Source organism: Ranitomeya imitator, chromosome 8 (assembly GCF_032444005.1).
Source record: "Ranitomeya imitator isolate aRanImi1 chromosome 8, aRanImi1.pri, whole genome shotgun sequence".
NCBI lineage: Eukaryota > Metazoa > Chordata > Amphibia > Anura > Dendrobatidae > Ranitomeya > Ranitomeya imitator.
The window spans coordinates 149,348,078-149,370,087 of NC_091289.1; the positions used below are offsets into that span (position 1 = coordinate 149,348,078).

The 22,010-nt window shown below is 46.1% G+C and overlaps 1 protein-coding gene across 1 annotated transcript in view; it reads left to right on the top strand.

The window, feature by feature from the left end:
- The first annotated feature begins 18,557 nt into the window (after positions 1 to 18,557).
- The window catches only part of LRRC8D (leucine rich repeat containing 8 VRAC subunit D), an 87,906-nt gene continuing 84,453 nt past the window's right edge, over positions 18,558 to 22,010 (top strand). The window contains exon 1 of the mRNA XM_069737539.1: positions 18,558 to 18,745. The gene's annotated coding sequence lies outside the window, so the exon portion shown is untranslated. The remainder of the gene's footprint in view (positions 18,746 to 22,010) is intronic.

Consider the following 22,010-nt stretch of genomic DNA (forward strand, 5'->3'; position numbering starts at 1 on the left):
TTGGTTTATTGCATCGATGCCGAAGGTTTGATGGGTCACTGCAAAATCCAATATGATTCAGCACAATGGCGTCTTTTTCTCGATTCTTCAGATGTCTCAAAGCAGTTTTTGCTCCACAACAGCGGTTTTTAATCTTTCATCCCTGTAGGTCATTCCGTACACTTGAAGGAAACCTAAGAGAACTTGTAGTTGGTTCTTCGTAAACTTAAATATGAAGACCACGGTTGGCAAGTATGTGGGGAGTTGAAGGTCTTATGCATGCTGCTCGGGCAACAAGCTGGGTAAACCAAATACCCTTGTTTTCTGTGTCTGTGGAACTGTCAAGACCGACAAAATCATTGGACCAAAAAAAGTTGGCAGCCGAGAGTGCTCACAGTCGGTGAAAAAAAATGTCCTCCAAGAAACTTTGGTACCTCCCTTTAAAGTTCTTCTACCACCTTTCCACAACAAATTGGGCTTGATTAGGCAATTCGTAAAATCACTTCCAAGAGATGGGGAATGCTTCAAATACTTGGTCACCAAGTTTCCAAGCCTCTCGGAGGCAAAATTGAAGGCAGGTGTGTTCATCAGACCAGACATTAGAAAGCATATAGCTGATAAAGAGTTTGTCAATACGAATCCTCAAAAGGAAGGGTGGATTGCATTTAATGAGGTTGTAGAGAAATTTTTAGGCAATAAAAAAAGATCCTGACTACAAAAAGATCGTTGGACGAATGCTGAAAGCATTTCAAGCTTTAGGTTTCCTGATGAGTTTGAAAGTGCATTTCCTCCTTTCCACCTTGACTATTTTCCTGAAAATTTGAGAGCTGTGAGTGAAGAGTAAGGTGAAATATTCAACCAAGACATTAAAGCGATGGGAAGAAGATATCAGGGAAAATGGAGCATTCCAATGATGGCAGACTACTGTTGGATGCTTCAGAGAGACATTCCAGATGCTACTCACAACAAGCGTAAATGTACCAAGAGAAGCATCACAGGGAAAAAAAAAACAATTTTAATGAGTGCTAGTGAGCTCATTTCGACTCAAAAATGATTTGCATCAAAAATGTGTAATAAAAAATGAATTTTCCAAGTCTATTTTAACTTATTTTGTGGTATTGCCATATTTAACATACCGTATATACTCGAGTATAAGCCGAGATTTTCAGCCCAAATTTTAGGGCTGAAAGTGCCCCCCTCGGCTTATACTCGAGTCACGGTAGCGGTGGGGTCGGCAGGTGAGGGGGTGAGGGCGCTGAGGTATACTTACCTAGTCCCAGCGATCCTCGCGCTGTCCCTGCCGTCCCACGGGCTTCGGCGCTGCAGCTTCTTCCTCTCTTCAGCGGTCACGTGGGACCGCTCATTACAGAAATGAATAAGCGGCTCCACCTCCCATAGGGGCGGAGCCGCTTATTCATTTCTCTAATCAGCGGTGCCGGTGACCGCTGATAGAGAAAGAAGCTGCAGCGCCGAAGACAGGAGGGGACAGCGCGAGGATCGCCAGGACTAGGTAAGTATAGCATATTCACCTGTCCTCGTTCCAGCCGCCGGGCGCCGATCCATCTTCCCGGCCGGCGCCTCCATCTTCCCGGCGTCTGCGCTCTCTGACTGATCAGGCAGAGGGCGCGATGACGCATATAGTGTGCGCGGCGCCCTCTGCCTGATCAGTCAGAGCAGAGACGCCGGGAAGATGGAGGCGCCGGAACGAGACGCTGGGAGCTGCAATCAAGGGAGGTGAGTATGTGTTTTTTTTTTTTATTGCAGCAGTATCAGCGGCAGCACAGATTAATGTGGAGCATCTATGGGGCACAATGAACGGTGCAGAGCACCGTATAAGGCACAGCTAGGGGGCACAATGAACGGTGCAGAGCACCGTATATGGAGCACATCTATGGGGCACAGTGAACGGTGCAGAGCACCGTATAAGGCACAGCTAGGGGGCACAGTGAACGGTGCAGAGCACCGTATAAGGCACAGCTAGGGGGCACAATGAACGGTGCAGAGCACCGTATAAGGCACAGCTAGGGGGCACAGTGAACGGTGCAGAGCACCGTATAAGGCACAGCTAGGGGGCACAATGAACGGCGCAGAGCACCGTATATGGCACAGCTAGGGGGCACAATGAACGGTGCAGAGCACTGTATATGGCACAGCTAGGGGGCACAGTGAACGGTGCAGAGCACTATATGGGGCACAGCTATGGGGAAATATGAATGGTGTAGAGCACTATATGGCACAGCTATGGGGAAATAATGATCTATTTTTATTTTTGAAATTCACCGGTAGTTGCTGCATTTCCACCCTAGGCTTATACTCGAGTCAATAAGTTTTCCCAGTTTTTTGTGGCAAAATTAGGGGGGTCGGCTTATACTCGGGTCGGCTTATACTCGAGTATATACGGTAGTTAACTAAATTATCAGGAAACGTGATGTCCTATGACAAAACGGAGGTCATTTTCGGATTCAGTGCAGCAAAAAATATAAAGATTACATGAAATAACCAAAACAGCTCTTGAAATATTTTTTTTTGCAGACCTGTGTTAACCATCAAGCATTATCCCCAGCCGCGATCACAGGCTCGGGGGCACCTTTGTTGTTGGAAAACCTTTTCCATAACACGGACTGCCAGGGACTCCACCCTGTAGAGTCCCAAAATCTTCTAGGCAATTAACCAAAATCCAAACATATAGGGTAGGTTACCATCCATCTGATGTATAGCCCCACCACAATATGGTCACCTACTCCAAGAACCCCCTCACAACCGCTTGCCGAAATGACCCTTTGACATCATCATCCAACATTTTAATATTTTATCTTACTTGAACCCCTAAATTATGGGGCGGGTGGATGAGACATTTGCTTTTGGTGCCTCGTGCCAATTGCTAGTCTCCACCCCTTCTCAAACAGATAAATCCTGCTCAAATATAAACACCCCCCTAACTGTCCAACCACTCTAAACTTTTGACCTCATAGAGACCGTGCTTCTACCCATATTTAATTTTTTAACCCTGTTTGCCCTAAAACCAATGTAATAATAGAACAACACGGCACTCGTAGTAGTGTATAGACTAGGTGCTCAAGTAGGGTATCCAGCCCCACAAGTCCAAATCCGAAAAAAACTTGGCACTCTAGATGAATAATTATCATATGCAAAAGGTTTATTGATGTGCATCCATAAAGGCAAGTCGAACGTTTTCGGTCCACATCCGGACCTTCATCAGAACAAATATACTAGCAAAAAACAAAATATGCACAAAGATATAAATGAATACCCTTCATAGTAAATGGATCTTTTTACGTAATAGAATAACAATCATGCACATGTAAATCAAATGATACAAAAATAAAGAGAAGAACAAACACACGCTGTGTTTGTTCTCTTTATTTTTGTCTCATTTGATTTGCATGTGCATGATTGTTATTCTATTACGTAAAAAGATCCATTTACTATGAAGGGTATTCATTTATATCTTTGTGCATATTTTGTTTTTTTGCTAGTATATTTGTTCTGATGAAGGTCCGGATGTGGACCGAAAACGTTCGACTTTGCCTTTATGGATGCACATCAATAAACCTTTTGCATATGATAATTATTCATCTAGAGTGCCAAGTTTTTTCAGATTTGCCCTACAAACCAAGTCATGTGTCAGTCCGCCCATGGCTTTGCTGAGGGCTACGTTTTTTCTTTCTGATGGAATCATTCACTTTTACCATGTTTTCCATCTGGCCCAGACCGACATGACGACTTCTTCCAGTCAAAACTCGTCTGCAGAGATAACAACAAAGAAACATTTGACTTCTCTCATTTCCAGAACGGTCCCATCGATTCCAAACCTGCACAAATTCATCATCCTACTGATACCCCGTATGTGTCCATACTACTGCATCTACTGTGTGCCCTCTAGATGGTAAAACAAACCTCTAGAATATATTAATGCCATGTGCAATTGCCCTAGAAAACAGTACCCACATTTTGCCCCCTGGAAACTAATAATTCCCTCTGTGTGCCCCCTAGACAGTCACAATAACCTGAGTTCCCCTATAACATTAAGTGCCCACTTGCATTTAATAATGTCCCAAGTCTCACCACTGCACAGCTTCCATCTACATAGTATGATGCTCTTATACATATTATAATGCTCCCCTCACTGTATAGTACTCCCCACACAGTATATTGACCCCTTAGTAGCCCCAAAATTGTTTGAGCACTCCAACACTATATAATAGCCCATACAATGTACACATTAGCTCCAGTACTGTATGATGACACCCTCACTGTAATCTCCACACTGTATGATGGCCCCTAAATAGCCTTCATATGGTATAATGCACCCCATAGTCCTCCATATAGTATACTGCTCTTCTCATAGGCCTTTATATAGTACTAGCTATTGAACCCGTTCTACGCCCGGGTGGCGAGCATTTATATTGGTATATGGTCTCCATCCTGTCATGTGCTGCTCCATCCTGCGTCCCCATCCTGTCATGTGCTGCTCCATCCTGCGTCCCTATCCTGTCATGTGCTGCTCCATCCTGCGTCCCCATCCTGTCATGAGCTGCTCCATCCTGCGCCCCCATCCTGTCATGTGCTGTTCCATCCTGTGCCCCCATCCTGTCATGTGCTGCACCCATCCTGCGCCCCCATTCTGTCATGTGCTGCTCCCATCCTGCGCCCCCATTCTGACATGCGCTGCTCCCTTCCTGCGCCCCCATTCTGACATGTGCTGCTCCCATCCTGTGCCCCCATTCTGACATGTGCTGCACCCATCCTGCGCCTCCATTCTGACATGTGCTGCACCCATCCTGCGCCTCCATTCTGACATGTGCTGCACCCATCCTGTGCCTCCATTCTGACATGTGCTGCACCCATCCTGCACCCCCATCCTGTCATGTGCTGCTCCCATCCTGCGCCCCCGTTCTGTCATGTGCTGCTCCCATCCTGCGCCCTCATTCTGTCATGTGCTGCTCCCATCCTGCGCCCCCGTTCTGTCATGTGCTGCTCCCATCCTGCGCCCCTGTTCTGTCATGTGCTGCTCCCATCCTGCGCCACCGTTCTGTAATTTGCTGCTCCCATCCATATGCCCCGTACACTGCTCCATAAAGGTTTATGGCCCCCATAAGATGCTCCATAGTATATGCCCCGTACACTGCTCCATAAAGGTTTATGGCCCCCATAAGATGCTCCATAGTATATGCCCAGTACACTGCTCCATAAAGGTTTATGGCCCCCATAAGATGCTCCATAGTATATGCCCCGTACACTGCTCCATAAAGGTTTATGGCCCCCATAACATGCTCCATAGTATTATCTGCCCCGTATGCTGCTGCGATATAAAAAAAAAAAAAACATACTCACCTATCGTCGCTGGGCGCCGAGTGCTGGGGGGCCTGAGCAGGCGGGGATACCGGCGCGCTGTGGGGGTCAGGTGCCGGAGTCGCCGCTAGCTCAGGCCGCCGACACTTGCTATACACTGCAGTGCTAAAACATGTAAACTTGAAATACGAAATTTGAACTGCATTACTGCACTAGAAATATGAAAAATGAGAGCGTTTTTTATGCGCTAAACGCTCTCATTTTTCATATTTTTAGTGCAGTAATGCAGTTCAAATTTCGTGTTTCAAGTTTACATGTTTTAGCGCTGCAGTGTGCTGCCTTGTTTACTTGACTATATACGAGTTGGCGACTCTAGGTTCAGCACCTGTTCACACTTAGTCTATGTTTGGATGTGCAGGTCAGGTTTTTGAAATGGACACTTGCTATAGTCACCTGCCCTGATCCAGTGCTGCGTGCCGCTTCTTCCGGATCCTCTGGCTGTGACTGTTCAGTCAGAGGGCGGCGCGCATTAAGCGCGTCATCGCGCCCTCTGAACTGTGAACGTCACAGGCAGAGGACCCGGGAGACAGAGCGGCACGCAGCGCTGGAACGGGACAGGTGAATATAGCATTCTCACCCTCGTGGCGCATCCCTGCCTCTCCATTGGAGATCGCGGTGTGCGTGCAGAGTTTACGCATACCACGATCTCCTGGGAGCGTCACTCTGTGGGGTTCACACTGCGCCGGCGCTTGCGCAGTCTATAAAGGCTTCAGACAGAGTGATGCTCCCAGCCTTATATTATAGATAATGCTCGTCTATAGTCCTTGATATAGCATAATGCACTTCCCATAAGCCTCTATATAGTATAATTAACTCCAAACAGGCCTCTATATAGTGTAATTCACTCCCCATAGGCCTCCATCTATATATATAATCGTCTAAGGGGCACTTCCGTCTATTTGCTTGTTTGTTTGTCTGTCACGGAAATCCCAAGTCGCTGATTGGTCACGGCCAGCCGGTTGTGACCAATCAGCGACGGGCACAGTGCGGCCGCGAAATGGCCGCTCCCTACTCCCCTGCAGTCAGTGCCCCCTCCATACTCCCCTCCCAGTCAGCACCCGCCGCCCACATAGCGTTTTAGCAGTCCTTTAAACCGACTGCGTTACACCGCGGCATAACGCGGTGTAACGCAGTCTGTTAACGCTGCTATTAACACTGTGTGACGAACTTTTTACTATTGATGTTGCCTATGCAGCATCAATAGTAAAAAGATATAATGTTAAAAATAATAAAAAACGTTAAAAATGGTGCTATTCTCACCTTCCGCCGTCCACCGATGTGCGCGAGCGGCGAGGCTGCCGCCAGCTTCTATTCCCAGAGATGCATTGCGAAATTACCCAGATGACTTAGCGGTCTCGCGGTAGCCTCGCCACTCGTGCGCATCGGTGGATGACGGAGGGTGAGTATATAACTATTTTTTATTTTAATTCTTTTTTTAACAGAGATATGGTGCCCACATTGCTGCATACTACGTGAGCTGTGTTATTTACAGTGTGGGCTGTGTTATATACTACGTGGCTGCTATATACTACGTGGCTGCTATATACTATGTGGCTGCTGTATACCACGTGGCTGTGCTATATACTATGTGGCTGCTACATACTATGTGGCTGCTACATACTATGTGGCTGCTGTATACTATGTGGCTGTGCTATATACTATGTGGCTCTGCTATATACTAGGTGGCTCTGCTATATACTACCTGGCTGTCTGTGTTATATAGTATGTGGACTGTGTTATATACTACACGGCTGTGCTGTATACTACGTGGCTGTGCTATATACTACGTGGCTGTGCTATATACTACGTGGCTGTGCTATATACTACGTGGCTGCTATATACTACGTGGCTGTGCTATATACTACGTGGCTGTACTATATACTATGGGCTGTGCTATATACTACGTGGCTGCTATATACTACATGGCTGTGCTATATACTACATAGTACGTGGCTGTGGTATATACTACGTGGCTGTGTTATTTACTTCGTGGCTGTGCAATATACTACGTGGCTGTGCTATACACTACGGGCTGTGCTATATACTACGTGGCTGCTATATACTACGTGGCTGCTATATACTACGTGGCTGTGCTATATACTACATACTATGTGGCTGTGCTATATACTACGTGGCTGTGTTATATACTACGTGGCTGTACTATATCCTGCACCCCGAACCCCCGACATCCAGCGCCCCGAACCCCCGACATCCTGCGACCAATCAGCGACAAACGCAGTCCAGCCACAAATTGACGCAGGATTTAAACCACACTTCGCTGACCGGGCGCGACCAATCAGCGAAGCGTGGTTTAAATCCTGCGCCAATTCAGCGATATTGGCGCGGTATTTAAACACCGCTTCGGTCATTGGTCGTGCCCGGCCAGACGCGACCAATCAGCGACAGGCGCAGTCCGGCCACGAATTGGCACCAGATTTGAACCACGCTTTGCTGATCGGCCAGCCGGGCGCAACCAATCAGCGATATTGGCGCGGAATTTAACCCCCACTCACAGTGCGACGTACATACATACATACATATTCTAAAATACCCGATGCGTTAGAATCGGGCCACCATCTAGTATAGTATAATTCACTCCCCATAGGCCGCTATATAGTATAATGCATTCCTCATAGGCCTCCATATAGTATAATACACTCCCCATAGGCCTCTATATAGTATTATGCACTCTCCATAGGCCTATAGTATAATGCACTCCCCATAGGCCTCTATGTATATAGTATAATGCACTCCCCATAAGCCTCTCTGTATAGTACAATGCACCCCCCTTAGGCATATATATAGTACTAGATGGTGGCCCGATTCTAACGCATCAGGTATTCTAGAAAATGTATGTACGTCGCGCTGTGAGTGGGGGTTAAATTCCGCGCCAATGTCGCTGATTGGTCGCGCCCGACTTGCCGATCAACGAAGCGTGGCTCAAATCTGGCGCAAATTCGCGGCCGGACTGCGCCTGTCGCTGATTGGTCGCGGCCGACCGGGCACGACCAATGACCGAAGCGGTGTTTAAATACCGCACCAATATCGCTGATTGGTCGTGGCTGACTGTGAGCTACCAATCACTGAAGCGGTGTTTAAATCCCGTGCCAATATCGCTGATTGGTCGCAGCCTACTGGGCACGACCAATGACCGAAGTTATGCTTAAATACTGCGCCAATATCGCTGATTGGTCGCACACGGCCGTGTGCGACCAATCACTGAAGTGGTGTTTAAATCCCGTGGCAATATCGCTGATTGGTCGTGGCCGGCCGGGCGCAACCAATCAGCGAAGCGTGGTTTAAATCCCGCGTCAATTCGCGGCTGGACTGCGTCTGTCGCTGATTGATCGCAGGATGTCGAGGTTCGGGGTGCAGGATATAGTACAGCCACGTAGTATATAACACAGCCATGTAGCATATAGCACAGCCACGTATTATGTAGTATATAGCACAGCCACGTAGTATATAGCACAGCCACGTAGTATATAGCAGCCACATAGTATATAGCACAGCCCATAGTATACAGCACAGCCACGTAGTATATAGCACAGCCACGTAGTATATAGCAGCCACGTAGTATAAAGCACAGCCACGTAGTATAAAGCACAGCCATGTGTATATATAGCACAGCCACATAGTATATAGCAGCCACATAGTATATAGCATAGCCACGTAGTATATAGCACAGCCACATAGTATATTGCACAGCCACGTAGTATATAGCACAGCCACGTAGTATATAACACAGCCCACGTACTATTTAACACAGACAGACATGTAGTATATAGCAGAGCCACATAGTATATAGCAGAGCCACGTAGTATATAGCACAGCCACGTAGTATATAGCAGCCACATAGTATGTAGCAGCCACATAGTATATAGCACAGCCACGTGGTAAATAACAGCCACATACTATATAGCAGCCACGTAGTATATAGCAGCCACGTAGTACATAACACAGCCCACGCAGTAAATAACACAGCGCACGCAGTATATAACACTGCCCGCGTAGTATACAGCAGTGTGGGCACCATATCTGTTAAAAAAAAGAATTAAAATAAAAAATAGTTATATACTCACCCTCCGTCGTCCACTGATGCACCTGAGCGGCGAGGCTGCCGCCAGCTTCCTTTCCCAGAGATGCATTGCGAAATTACCCAGATGACTTAGCAGTCGAGACCGCTATGTCATCTGGGCAATTTCGCAATGCATCTCTGGGAACGGAAGCTGGCGGCAGTCTCGCCGCTCGTGCGCACCGGTGGACGGTGGAAGGTGAGAATAGCACCATATTTTATTTTTTTATTATTTCTAACATATCTTTTTACTATTGATGCTGCATAGGCGGCATCAATAGTAAAAAGTTCGTCACACAGTGTTAATAGCAGCGTTAACAGACTGCGTTACACCACGTTATGCTGCAGTGTAACGCAGTCGGTTTAACGGACTGCTAAAACGCTATGTGGGCGGCGGGCGCTGACTGGGAGGGGAGTATGGAGGGGGCACTGACTGCAGGGGAGTGGGGAGAGGCCATTTCGCGGCCGGACTGTTCCTGTCACTGATTGGTCGCGGCCGGCTGGCCGTGACCAATCAGCAACTTGGGATTCCCGTAACAGACAGACAAACAGATAGACATACAGACAAACAGACGGAAGTGCCCTTTAGACCAGTGGTCCCCAACTCCAGGCCTCGAGGGCCGCCAACAGTGCAGGTTTTCAGGATTTCCTTAGTATTGCACAGGGGTTGGAATCATCACCTGTGCAGATGATCACATTACCACCGATGCAATACTAAAGAAATCCTGAAAACCTGCACTGTTGGTGGCCCTCGAGGCCTGGAGTTGGAGACCCCTGCTTTAGACGATTATATATATAGATAATGCACTTCCCATAGGCAGACAGTATATAGTAAAATACACTCCCCATAGGCCTCTATAAAGTATAATGCATTCCAAATTTTCCTACATACAGTATAATGCACTCATCATAGGCCTCTATGTAGTATAATATATTCCACATAGGCCTCTTTATATTACAATGTACTCCACATAGGCTTCCATACAGTATAATGCACTCACCATAGGCCACCATAAAGTGTAATGCACTCCACATAGAAAAATACAATAATCACCTCTCCTCCTTGTTCCCCCACTGCTCCGAGCGCTTGCACATCTCAGCACAGCAGGCACCATGTAGTGAGGCCATTGCACCTGCTGTCATTGTCTGCATCAGTGACGGCAGACGCAGAGGGGAAATGATAGAAGAGAGAGCATGAAACTACCTTTTTCATCATTGCTTTGAAACGTGTCAGCATCATCCCCTGCTCATTGGCCCCATAGCAGCCGGGTGGCAGTGCAGGAAGATCGAGTCTCCATGCTCTGCTGCAGAGTTAAACTGTATGGGAATGCTGTGCATGCTGATGCAGATAGCGGTTGTAATGCTGCTGCAGTGCAGTATAGCGCAACCTCCACCAGGGGATGCTGGTGAGGGAAGAGAGGCTGCACACACAGTCTAACACCTAGCAGCAGCACAAGCACCACCAAGTGGCGAAACAGTGGTCAGACAAGCCGAGTCAGAAACTGTCAGGACGAGAAGTACCAGAAGTCACAGCAATACACGTGATCAAATACAAACCAGAAGTCAGAGCCAGATGGAAACAGATACAACCGAGACAAGGGACAGTAAAACAGGTCAGAAGACAAGCCGGGTCACATACCAAGAGGTCCAAGAACAGGGAGGGAACACTAAGACAAAGCGGGATGGAAGGAAAGGGAAGTCACAGGAACAGAGTACACAAGCAGAAGACAACACATGGTTTCAAGGGGTCAGCTGCTCTAGCCTGGGAGCATGAACTATCACTGACATAGGTCTGCAGGAACAGCAGACTGAAAGAGCCACACTGAAGCCAAAACGAGGCCGAGGTTAACCCCAGCATGACCAGACTGGGGAGAGAATAACATGAAACAAACCCCTGCCTGGATCATGACAGAGGTAGTGTAGCCCAGAGCAACTGTTCTCCCCTCAGCCCTCCCAGTAGCCGCGCTACTGGTTTGTGGCATGGGAAGTAGGCAATGAAGGTTTCTATTAGATTACTGAAAGCAGAGATCTTAATGATTTCGACGGATTAATACAAAAATATATGGAAAGGGTAAACTGTGTTTTTTTGAACCATAATAACCCTTCTTGAAGATTTCAGGAAAAAAAAGAAAGGCATGGATGTGAGGTAGGGCTCCTCTCTACCTTATGCATCCTAGGAATGGTTGGTAAAATGTGACACACTGGTGGGACATAGCAAATAGATAAATGAGTGCACTCAGTTGTACTAAAGCAAGGGAATTATGCTATTCACATTTCATGTATCACACATTCCCTTGCTTTAGTACAATTGAGTGCAGCCATTTATCTATTTGCTATGTAACTTGTTTTCGGTTATGCACCAGTTCAGACTAGTTCTCTGATCAGTCTGTTTACCTACACTGGAGGGACATTCATTGTTATGCCACCTTCAGTGCTAGTGATAAATTGTATTCCATCTGATGTGCTCTACGGACTGGTTACCTAGTCTCTGTATTCATTATGTATCTGGCTGCTGTATCTCTATCTCAACTCAGTCTACCACTATTTTTGCAGACCTTATCTAGGGGCAACATAAACTATTTATTAGAGCATTTTGACACTATCGGGTTGCTGCATGCATAATTTATCCGGTCTCTGTATGCACTGATTGTGCTACTTATCTAGGTGATGCGTTTACTATATACAGTAACAGTATTTGAATGCTCATAAAATCATGAACTCTCTGTATATACTAGTGACCGGTATGATGTAGTCACTATGTCCCCAATTTATCAAGACCGGTGATTTTCCTGACAGTCTTGATGACTGGGCATGTTGGATAAAAAGGTTCCTAATGCATTAAGAGGCGCATACCTCTGACGATTGTCTTGTACCTCTTTGCTAGAAACCTTTCTCCAGTCCCTGACTGGACTGAGAATTCTGATGTAAAGAATGCCACAGCCTCTCATGATATTTATTAGATGATCTGTAGAGTTACGCCCCAGCCATGCCCATTTTGGCAGAGCTGGAAAAAAACCTATGTGAAAATGGCAAAAAATGTTCAGCAACTCTGCGCTTCATAAAACTTTTGCAACTTTTCAAAGCGATTTATGCCAGAATTCAGGCAAAATTGCCTTGATGAATAGAGGCCTATTTGTCCTATTTATCAGGATGCATGGTATGAGTAATGTACCCACTATATACCCAAACATCACATGGACTATTTATTGTGTGCTGTATGATACTATCAGGAAGTTGTATGAAGCCATTTAACTGAGCTTGTTACAGGACAGTATTTATCTGCTTGATGCATGTAACATTTGTCTGTAAGTTGCATTGAGGCCATGTTCACACGTTCTTGATTTCCCTGCTGTTTTTTCTGCACTAAAAACCGCAGCTCTTGGCAGAAAACGCAGGTGCGTTTTTTGATGCGGTTTTTAGTGCGTTTTTTTATGCAGTTTTCTCTGCAGAGTCTGTGTGTTTTCTAGGAAGTTTTTTTAGGGTTAAAATGGCTGAAAATACCCTACCCCTACCCCTACCCCTAGTTCTAACTGTAGTGGGGAAAAAAAGTAAAATAAATTCTTTATTTTATTATTGTTACTACCTATGGGGGTGATAAAGGGGGGGGGGGTCATTTACTTTTTTTTTTATTTTGATCACTGTGAGGTTATCACAGTGATCAAAATGTGCCTGTAATGAATCTGCCGGCCGGCAGATTCGGCGGGCGCACTGCGCATGCGCCCGCCATTTTGGAAGATGGCGGCGCCCAGGGAGAAGACGGACGGACGGACACCGGGAGGCCCGGTAAGTATAAGGGGGGAGATGAGGGCACGGGGGGGCGTCGGAGCACTGGGGGGGTGGCATCGGAGCATGGGGGGGTGGGATTGGGGCACGGGGGGACAGCCACACTCCGCCCACGCACTTCCTGCTGCAGCGGTTCTGCACCACAAACCGCAGAAAACCCGCAGATATTTTTTTCGTCTGCGGGTTTTACTGCGGGTTTGACCTCACAATGGAGGTCTATGGGTGCAGAACCGCTGCAGTTCCGCACAAAGAAGTGACGTGGTCCTTCTTTTTTACCGCAGCTATTCAGCGCGGCTTTTTTAGTGAATTTCCGCATCATGTGCACAGCGGTTCCTGTTTTCCATAGGGTACATTGTACTGTACCCTGCATGGAAAACAGCTGCGGACCCGCAGCGGCAAAATCGCGGCGGTTCCGCAGTAAAAAACTGTTTATCTATATTTTGGAAGATTTTTGACATTATTTATCTGGTTGCTATAAACAGTATTTATTTTTGTGCTGTATACAATGTGTATCTGAACACTCTATACAATACTCAAAATAACAATATTTATCTGGTTGACATACCTACTATATACAGTCGTGGCTGAAAGTGTTGACACCTTAGTAATTGTGCCAGAAAATGAAATATTTCTCCCAGAAAATTGTGTTTTCTTATACATACCGGTATGTTTATTTCCTTTGTGTGTATTGGAACAATACAAAACAAAACAAAGACAACTTGGACGTAATTTTACACAAAACCTCTAAAATGGGCCAGACAAAAACAGTTGGCACCCTCAACTTAATATTTGGTTGCACACCCTTTGGAATAAATAATTGCAACAAATCATTTCCTAGGATCTTCAACAGGCTTCTTACACCTCTCAACTGGAATTTTTGACCACTTTTCTTCTGCAAATTGCTCCAGGTCTCTCATATGTGAAGGGTGCCTTCTCCCGACTGCAATTTTAAGATCTTTCCACAGGTGTTTGATGGGGTTTAGATCTGGACTCATTGTTGACCACTTCAGAACTTTCCAGCAATTTCTTGGTGCTTCTTGAAGAATGTTATGCTGGAAGACCCATAACCTAGGACACGAACCCACCTTTCTGACACTTGTGACACTGGACACAAGATGAACTATGGCCTTTTCGCATGTAATCACTTCAACGGCACGAAACGGCTGTAGTTTATCTTTCCCGTCCCTGCATGCCTCCTTGACCTGCACGTCCATTTCATTGTTCGATGCCACTTAGGGTGAAATAAAGGACTTTGAAAAATAATATTCAACATGGTGAGTGCTGCATTTTCTTCTCTGAACATTCTACATGTGATTTATTCATGCTGAGCACCACATACCAGTTGACCATTCTGCTGTATCTCAGAAACCAAGGGATCATTCATCTGCAAGTGTGACACAGGTGCTCCACTGGTGCAGTTCTACTTTTCCTCTTTAAGAATAGATTATTCATAATAATGTAGAAATAATGCATATAGCCACTATTAAAACTGAAATTTAACTGTGTTAAAAAAATCTGTGTCGGTCTCAAAATGTTTGGCTACTACTGCAGTTTATGAGTTCTTTTGTTTGAAGGAAAAGTATTAGAAGAGATCACAAGCAACTCTTTTAACCCCTTTCCAACGTTGGGCGTAATAGTACGCCCAAATCGGACTCACCTTAACCCCGGAGCCCGCACCTTTTCGGGCACATGACAACTGATCTGTACAGTTGACATATGCCCGCAACAGCAGCGGGTGGAATCACAATCCACCTGCGGCTTTTAACTAGTTAAATGCTGCTGTCAATCTCTGACAGTGGCACTTAACTCGCGCTTACCAGAAGCGCGTTGCTAATCCCGCCCATCGGTGACCCCGATTGCGGGTCACCGATGGGTCGGCATGACAACCAGAGGTCTGACGCAGACCTCTATGGTTGTCATTGCTGGACTGCTATGAGTGTCACCCTGTGGTCGGAGCTCATAGCAAGTGAGCAATTCTACTACACACAGGCGATCTGATCATCGCCTGTGCATAGCAGAGCCGATCAAAGTCCTGCAGCTTCTAAAATCCCATGGAGACTATTGTAGCATGCCAAAAGTAAAAAAAATGTTTTTAAAAATATATATATACGGTATATAAAAAAACAATACAAAAGTTCAAATCACCCCCAATTCAAAGCAAAACAATAGAAAAAATATTATTTCTGCTTAGCATAGTCATGTTATTTCCATGTGTTATTAGGCCGGTATTTCATTTTGTTATTTCCACACTATGCAGCCATGTTATTTTTGCACTGTCTGAGACTATTTAAAGTTTTTGATAGTGTTGCTTCCATAGTCGTATAGCCAAGTTCTTGAGACTGGATAGTGCTGCCATTTCTACACTGTATGGCATTAGTATTTGTCACTGCTGTTTCTGAAAGGTACTACATTATGGCACAAATATGTGGACAATGCGTGTTACTGTTTTTTACTCACTGTATAGCCAAGTTCTTTAGGCACCGTATGACACTAATATTTGAACAGTGTTTGGTACGGTAAAAAAGTGCATATAAAACTTCTTCCATTGTTTTTAATAAAAAATCCAAAAAGTGTTGTTGTGCACTCAATCACATTTTGTTTCAACGCTGCTACCAAATCTGCTTCAATATGTGACAAGTCATTAAAGGGTTTATCCAGGACTATTTTTTTTGCCTAAAAGTTAACAGGCCAGTAGTTGCTACTCACCTGTCTGTTGAGCCTGGTGCCTGTGATGAAGCCATACCTCGTCACTCCGCCTGAAGTCACTATTACGCCAGAAGGATCACGTAATGTGGTCTCTCCACTTTCACCAATGTACGGTACCATACACCCTGAGGACATATAAGGTGAGCTTGGTACAGTTTTATACAGACACCCCCTCTCCTTACGAGCCCAGAGAGACATAGGGAGTGAGAGGATGTGGCCCACGCAGTCACTGACATGGCACCACACTCACAACTGACAGGCTGAGAGACCCCTTTCACTAGCACCAATGAAACAGAGAAATTCCAGCCTGGTAGAACTGCCACCAGTTCCTCATTAGATATAAGCCAGGTCCATTAACAGGATTATATCGGGCCAGAAACCAGTCCCGGTAGCATGGAAAGTTAAACCATGAAACGGACATGTGGATTCATTGGAACGAGATAAAAGAACAGCCTATGGTTAAATACAGTAATATATTTAATTGCCTTAAAATCACACTAGACAATGCACTATATACACAATGGTTATATATATACAATTGTCAGATATGCATATACAATAGTGGTAGGACAAAAGATATAAGCAAAAGATATAAGATGAATCATGTTAATTAACGGGTTGATATGCGACCATGTGTGTGCTGGGACACAGGGGGCATGGACTGCCAGCTGGCTCCTAGGTCCTTCACAGCACGTTACTTGACGTGATTCCCCTTTCGAAGTGTACTGCATGCATAACAGAGAGAGACCACATGACCTTACACTAGCCTTTATTCCCTTTGGGTCACTGCTCTCCTGCCCTTTGGGATGATCCTAAATCCCTTTCCTTTAGCAGCTAAAGACTCCAAAACCTAAGATGAGTCATCATAACTCTTTAATGGACAGTCCGAGGGAGGCGGTTTTGATGCCGTCAGATCTGGCCGGGCCCCTGCTACTCATTGAGACTGAACACATTTTTCTATCTGGTTCCTAATAGCCATTCTATGTATCTCTCTCCCCTCCCTGGGGTGTTACAATGAAATCAAGATCCTGGGAAGCGTTTGGTCTATTCTAGAGATTTTGAAAATGTGCACGATGTATAGATAGGACATATAGTATCTCCATAACGCCTTATAGAATTATGTTTCTAGTATGTTTTCTAGCAGCTTCAACATGACTCTATATTGCAAGCAAGTCTTTGTCTTACTCTGAGCTGGATGGCTCAAGGTGTGAGATCTGTCACACTAAGCCTTTTGAGGCTTGACACCCCCCCCCCAGAGCTTGTTGTTCTCTTACAGCTGCACTCTGAAGGCTTTTTATAATCCTATGCTACATAGGATACAAATGATTGACATGGAACTATATCGCCAATAGTTTTTACAGTGCCCATCTCTCCCATCTCTGCAGGTACAGAGTGGTCGTAGACCGCACCTTCTGGAGAATCAGCGGTTTCCACTGACGTTAGGTTGGCATACCAGATGCTTCTTTTCCACTCTGCTCTGTTGATGAAGCATCAGTGGACATCATGCGGATTAACATCCAGCGGTCTAACTGCAGGGAACCAGCTGTCAATCAGCACTACATCTGCAGTCATGCCCTATCCATTGACCGTTTAACTGAAGTGGTGTCCAGGTGGATTCTTCTCTCAAACGGTGTGCATAAGGATGCTTCCACTTTGTGTTCTGTGTCCCCGTCGGGGCATATGTCCAAAATCCCCCTCAAAACGGGATCCGACTGGGCCAACAGACTGCAATGGTGATGGCTGAGCGAACTTGAGCTCTGCCGTGCACTTTTTTCGGGAGTGTACGCCTACAGGAGGCAGACATTCAGATACGGGGGAAGGAGTGATGGGTGAGAGAGGGACTGGAATAATTCATATGAGTTCTATCTGTCATTTTGACGGAAAGCACCAGTCTCCAGGTTATTCAATGAGGTTGTGGACGTCTGAATTTTTTCCTCAAACCGAGGGGGTTCCAAGAACAAAAATCGCAGCATACATTGCCTCCAATAATCGGATGACAGTCACCTACTCAAGTCTATGGGTTCCTTGAAAAAATGGGACCTCATTCAGATGACGGACAGAATGGAGAAACTTTTTTTTTCATTCTCCACATCTGAGAACATTGGATCACATAATTGTAACGATTTTCTTGGATGAGAGAAAAACTATTGTGTGACCTCGGCCTAAACATCTGGAAACCCCAAAAGACACTCCACCACGCAAACCATAAACAAAATGGAAGAATAAGGTGCAAATAAAAAAACAGAGACAAAAAAAGTAGACAAAAAAGGCGTAAATGCCACAATGAACTGGGCTCTAGTTCTGCCTTGGATTATGGAGCACCTGTGACTCTCCCCTATCTTTGCCCCCTATGACCCGCTTGATGCCACAGTGCTGGCCATTACCTGGCACCATTTTGGCTTTGTACCTAGTATAGTGACACATTATACAAGTCCCTGGGTTGTGTTTTTTTTGTATTTTTCAGATTTTTGTCCTGCTGTGACTGCTCCCGTCAGGGGTGGCCTGCAATGTGCGGCCTGCTGTCTGCCGTCCACCTGCCGGGGCTGGAGGGTGACACGAGGAGAATGGCCCCCAAGATGCTGATGACAAATGGCGAGGAGGCTGTTATGCAATGTCTCCCCGCCTCCTCTCCCGTCCTCCCGTGCAGCCTGGCCGGGCTCCTCGCACTCACAACCTCCAGCAGGAAGCAGCTGAGCACACGGCCGGCCGTGTCTATGTGTCGGCGGCTGGCGTCTGCGCCTCATGCCGCCCGGTGCCCCATGCCGCCCTGTGCCCGGACCGTGTGGCTGTGACTGAGGCGGCGGAGGAAGGGGAGCGCCCGCAGCTCAGGTGAGAGGGACGCGCTGCGCACCGTCGCCTTAACCCCTTCCTGGCCTCGGGGGCCGCATTGTCACCTGTGCTGGCGGCAGACTGGGCACTGTGCACCCTGCTGGGTGGCTCCCTATAATCCCACATAGCAGCACATTTATGGTTGGACTTCACCCCAGCAGGCGTGCAGCAGAGGCAATGGTGGCATGTGCTGGTACAGACTGGTTTTCTGTCAGTGCCACTGGGACTATTGCTATGTATGCACTTATGTTACTGGAGATGGCATCTGCAGGACTGTATGGCACAAAAAAGGCTGGCATGGGGTACATGCCATGTTACTGAGCCGCACTGGACCCCATAGCTGGTCCTAAAAAGTCAGAATCCTCAGTCCATAAAAGTCAGAATCCTCGGTCCTAAAAAGTCAGAATCCTCAGTCCATAAAAGTCAGAATCCTCGGTCCATAAAAGTCAGAATCCTCGGTCCATAAAAGTCAGAATCCCCAGTCCATAAACGTCAGAATCCTCGGTCCATAAAAGTCAGAATCCTCGGTCCATAAAAGTCAGAATCCTCGGTCCATAAAAGTCAGAATCCTCAGTCCATAAACGTCAGAATCCTCAGTCCATAAACGTCAGAATCCTCAGTCCATAAAAGTCAGAATCCTCGGTCCATAAACGTCAGAATCCTCGGTCCATAAAAGTCAGAATCCCCGGTCCATAAACGTCAGAATCCTCGGTCCATAAAAGTCAGAATCCTCGGTCCATAAAAGTCAGAATCCCCGGTCCATAAAAGTCAGAATCCTCGGTCCATAAAAGTCAGAATCCTCGGTCCATAAAAGTCAGAATCCTCGGTCCATAAAAGTCAGAATCCTCGGTCCATAAAAGTCAGAATCCTCGGTCCATAAACGTCAGAATCCTCGGTCCATAAAAGTCAGAATCCTCGGTCCATAAAAGTCAGAATCCACGGTCCTAAAAAGTCAGAATCCTCAGTCCATAAAAGTCAGAATCCTCGGTCCATAAAAGTCAGAATCCCCGGTCTATAGAAGTCAGAATCCTCGGTCTATAGAAGTCAGAATCCTCGGTCCATAAAAGTCAGAATCCTCGGTCCATAAAAGTCAGAATCCCCGGTCCATAAACTTCAGAATCCTCAGTCCATAAAAGTCAGAATCCTCGGTCCATAAATGTCAGAATTCTCGGTCCATAAACGTCAGAATCCTCAGTCCATAAACGTCAGAATCCTCGGTCCATAAAAGTCAGAATCCCCGGTCCATAAACGTCAGAATCCTCAGTCCATAAAAGTCAGAATCCTCGGTCCATAAACGTCAGAATTCTCGGTCCATAAAAGTCAGAATCCTCGGTCCATAAAAGTCAGAATCCCCGGTCCATAAAAGTCAGAATCCCCGGTCCATAAACGTCAGAATCCTCAGTCCATAAACGTCAGAATCCTCGGTCCATAAACGTCAGAATTCTCGGTCCATAAACGTCAGAATCCTCAGTCCATAAACGTCAGAATCTTCGGTCCATAAAAGTCAGAATCCCCGGTCCATGGTGATGGCTGTCCCCATATACACAGTCGGCATCATACCCATAGATGAACCATGAAATGCACCCAAATTCATCATATTTCCCCTGATAGCTTACACGGGGCACTTCATAATGACTTGAGGTGCCAGCCCACCATGAGACCCCAGATTATCGTACAATATCTCAGACCTGAAGATTAATGTCTCACGCCGTGGAACAAGCTCCAGGCCAAACTAAGCACCGGCTTGTGACATTGATGGATATGTTGCATCAGCCGTGAGCACTGAATCTTCACATGGGTCTTTGCCAATATGTAAAAAGTCTTAGAGTGGTTAATATGGCCCATGTCATCCCCTGAAGCCTCCTCCATCAGGTGCTCCGCTACGGCACGTTCTTGTCATCCATTGTTCCTTCCCTCGGGTGATTCCGGGAATCCATCACCGGATGTGATTTGCTGTATACTGGTTTAGTCTCCTGGGAGAGACGACATATGGCTCATGGCTCCCTTCCTCCCATAGGAATATAGGAAGCTTCTGCCTGTAATGTGCTAATTATTAATAGCAATTATTAGTTACCGTATATTTGACGCCAGGCAGCTAATTCTCTGTATACGCATGTGGTTATCTGCAAGGGTGTGAACAAGAGGTTAAGAAAAGCCAAGCTGAAATACAAGATCTTGCCAATTTTACATTTTCATCCCTTGAGAGCCTGGAGTCCCCAACCTTTCTCACCTTGAGAGTCACATTCAGCTCTGAGAGATGGTCCGTATCCCCAATAGTAGAAGCCTCCTGTGTGCCCCCGAGTTCCCCCTTATAAAATAATAACACTTCAAATGCCCCTTTATAAAGTAAAAATGCCCCAGTGCCATCTCATAAAGTTATAATGGCCTAAGCCCCCATATACTTTTGCCATTTATGCCCTTTTATAAAGTAGTGTCAAGTGTCCCCATATAAAGTAATGATCGCCCAAGTGCCCCATTATAAAGTAGTAATTCCATGTCACTAGTGCGTTCTTTGAAATTGATAATGCCCTGAATGCCCCTTTTTAAAGTAATAGTGAACTGAGTGCCCCTTCTAACGTGTAATGTCCCTTCAGTGCCCCCTTCACAAGTAGTAGTGTATGCCGATACAGCTGAGAGGGGCACTCACTTGAGCAGACGGCTGCGAGCCACACATAAGGGGCCAGTGAGTCACATGTGGCTCCGGAGCCACAGGTTGGGGACCCCTGCTGTAGACTGAGACCATAATGGGGGGCTGGCCACATACGGCTGAAATTCAGCTCACCCGCAAGGGCTACATAATTTTGGTTGAAATTGTGTGGCCACTAGGCTTTGGCCACCAGCTGCATGCATGGTCCACCATAGATATGGTACACTATGCCTACGTGTCTAGAACCCCCCATAGACCATCGTTCGGTCAATCATTTGTCCAGCAGCTGTCTCGGTCCATCTCTCCCACATACAGGAGCTTATGTAAATGTGGGTGGGCTGCTAAGGGGCTACAGGTCCTTGAAATTTTTTGCAGGAGCAGAAATTCCCCTTTTCATTGATATTCTTTTGGAGGATAGTTGCTATCCAGACTTTCTATAGTGGACTGAGAGAGCACACGCTGGTCTCATTTTTTACACTGTGACATAGTTAATGTATTACTTTTAGTTGCAGAATTTATAGTGTCTTATCTGGCATAGAACGAGTTAATCTCGTTTCCTCTTTCTTTAGCAGCTCTGACATTTTTGAGGTTAAACGTTGAGGAGGTGCAGAGAGATCT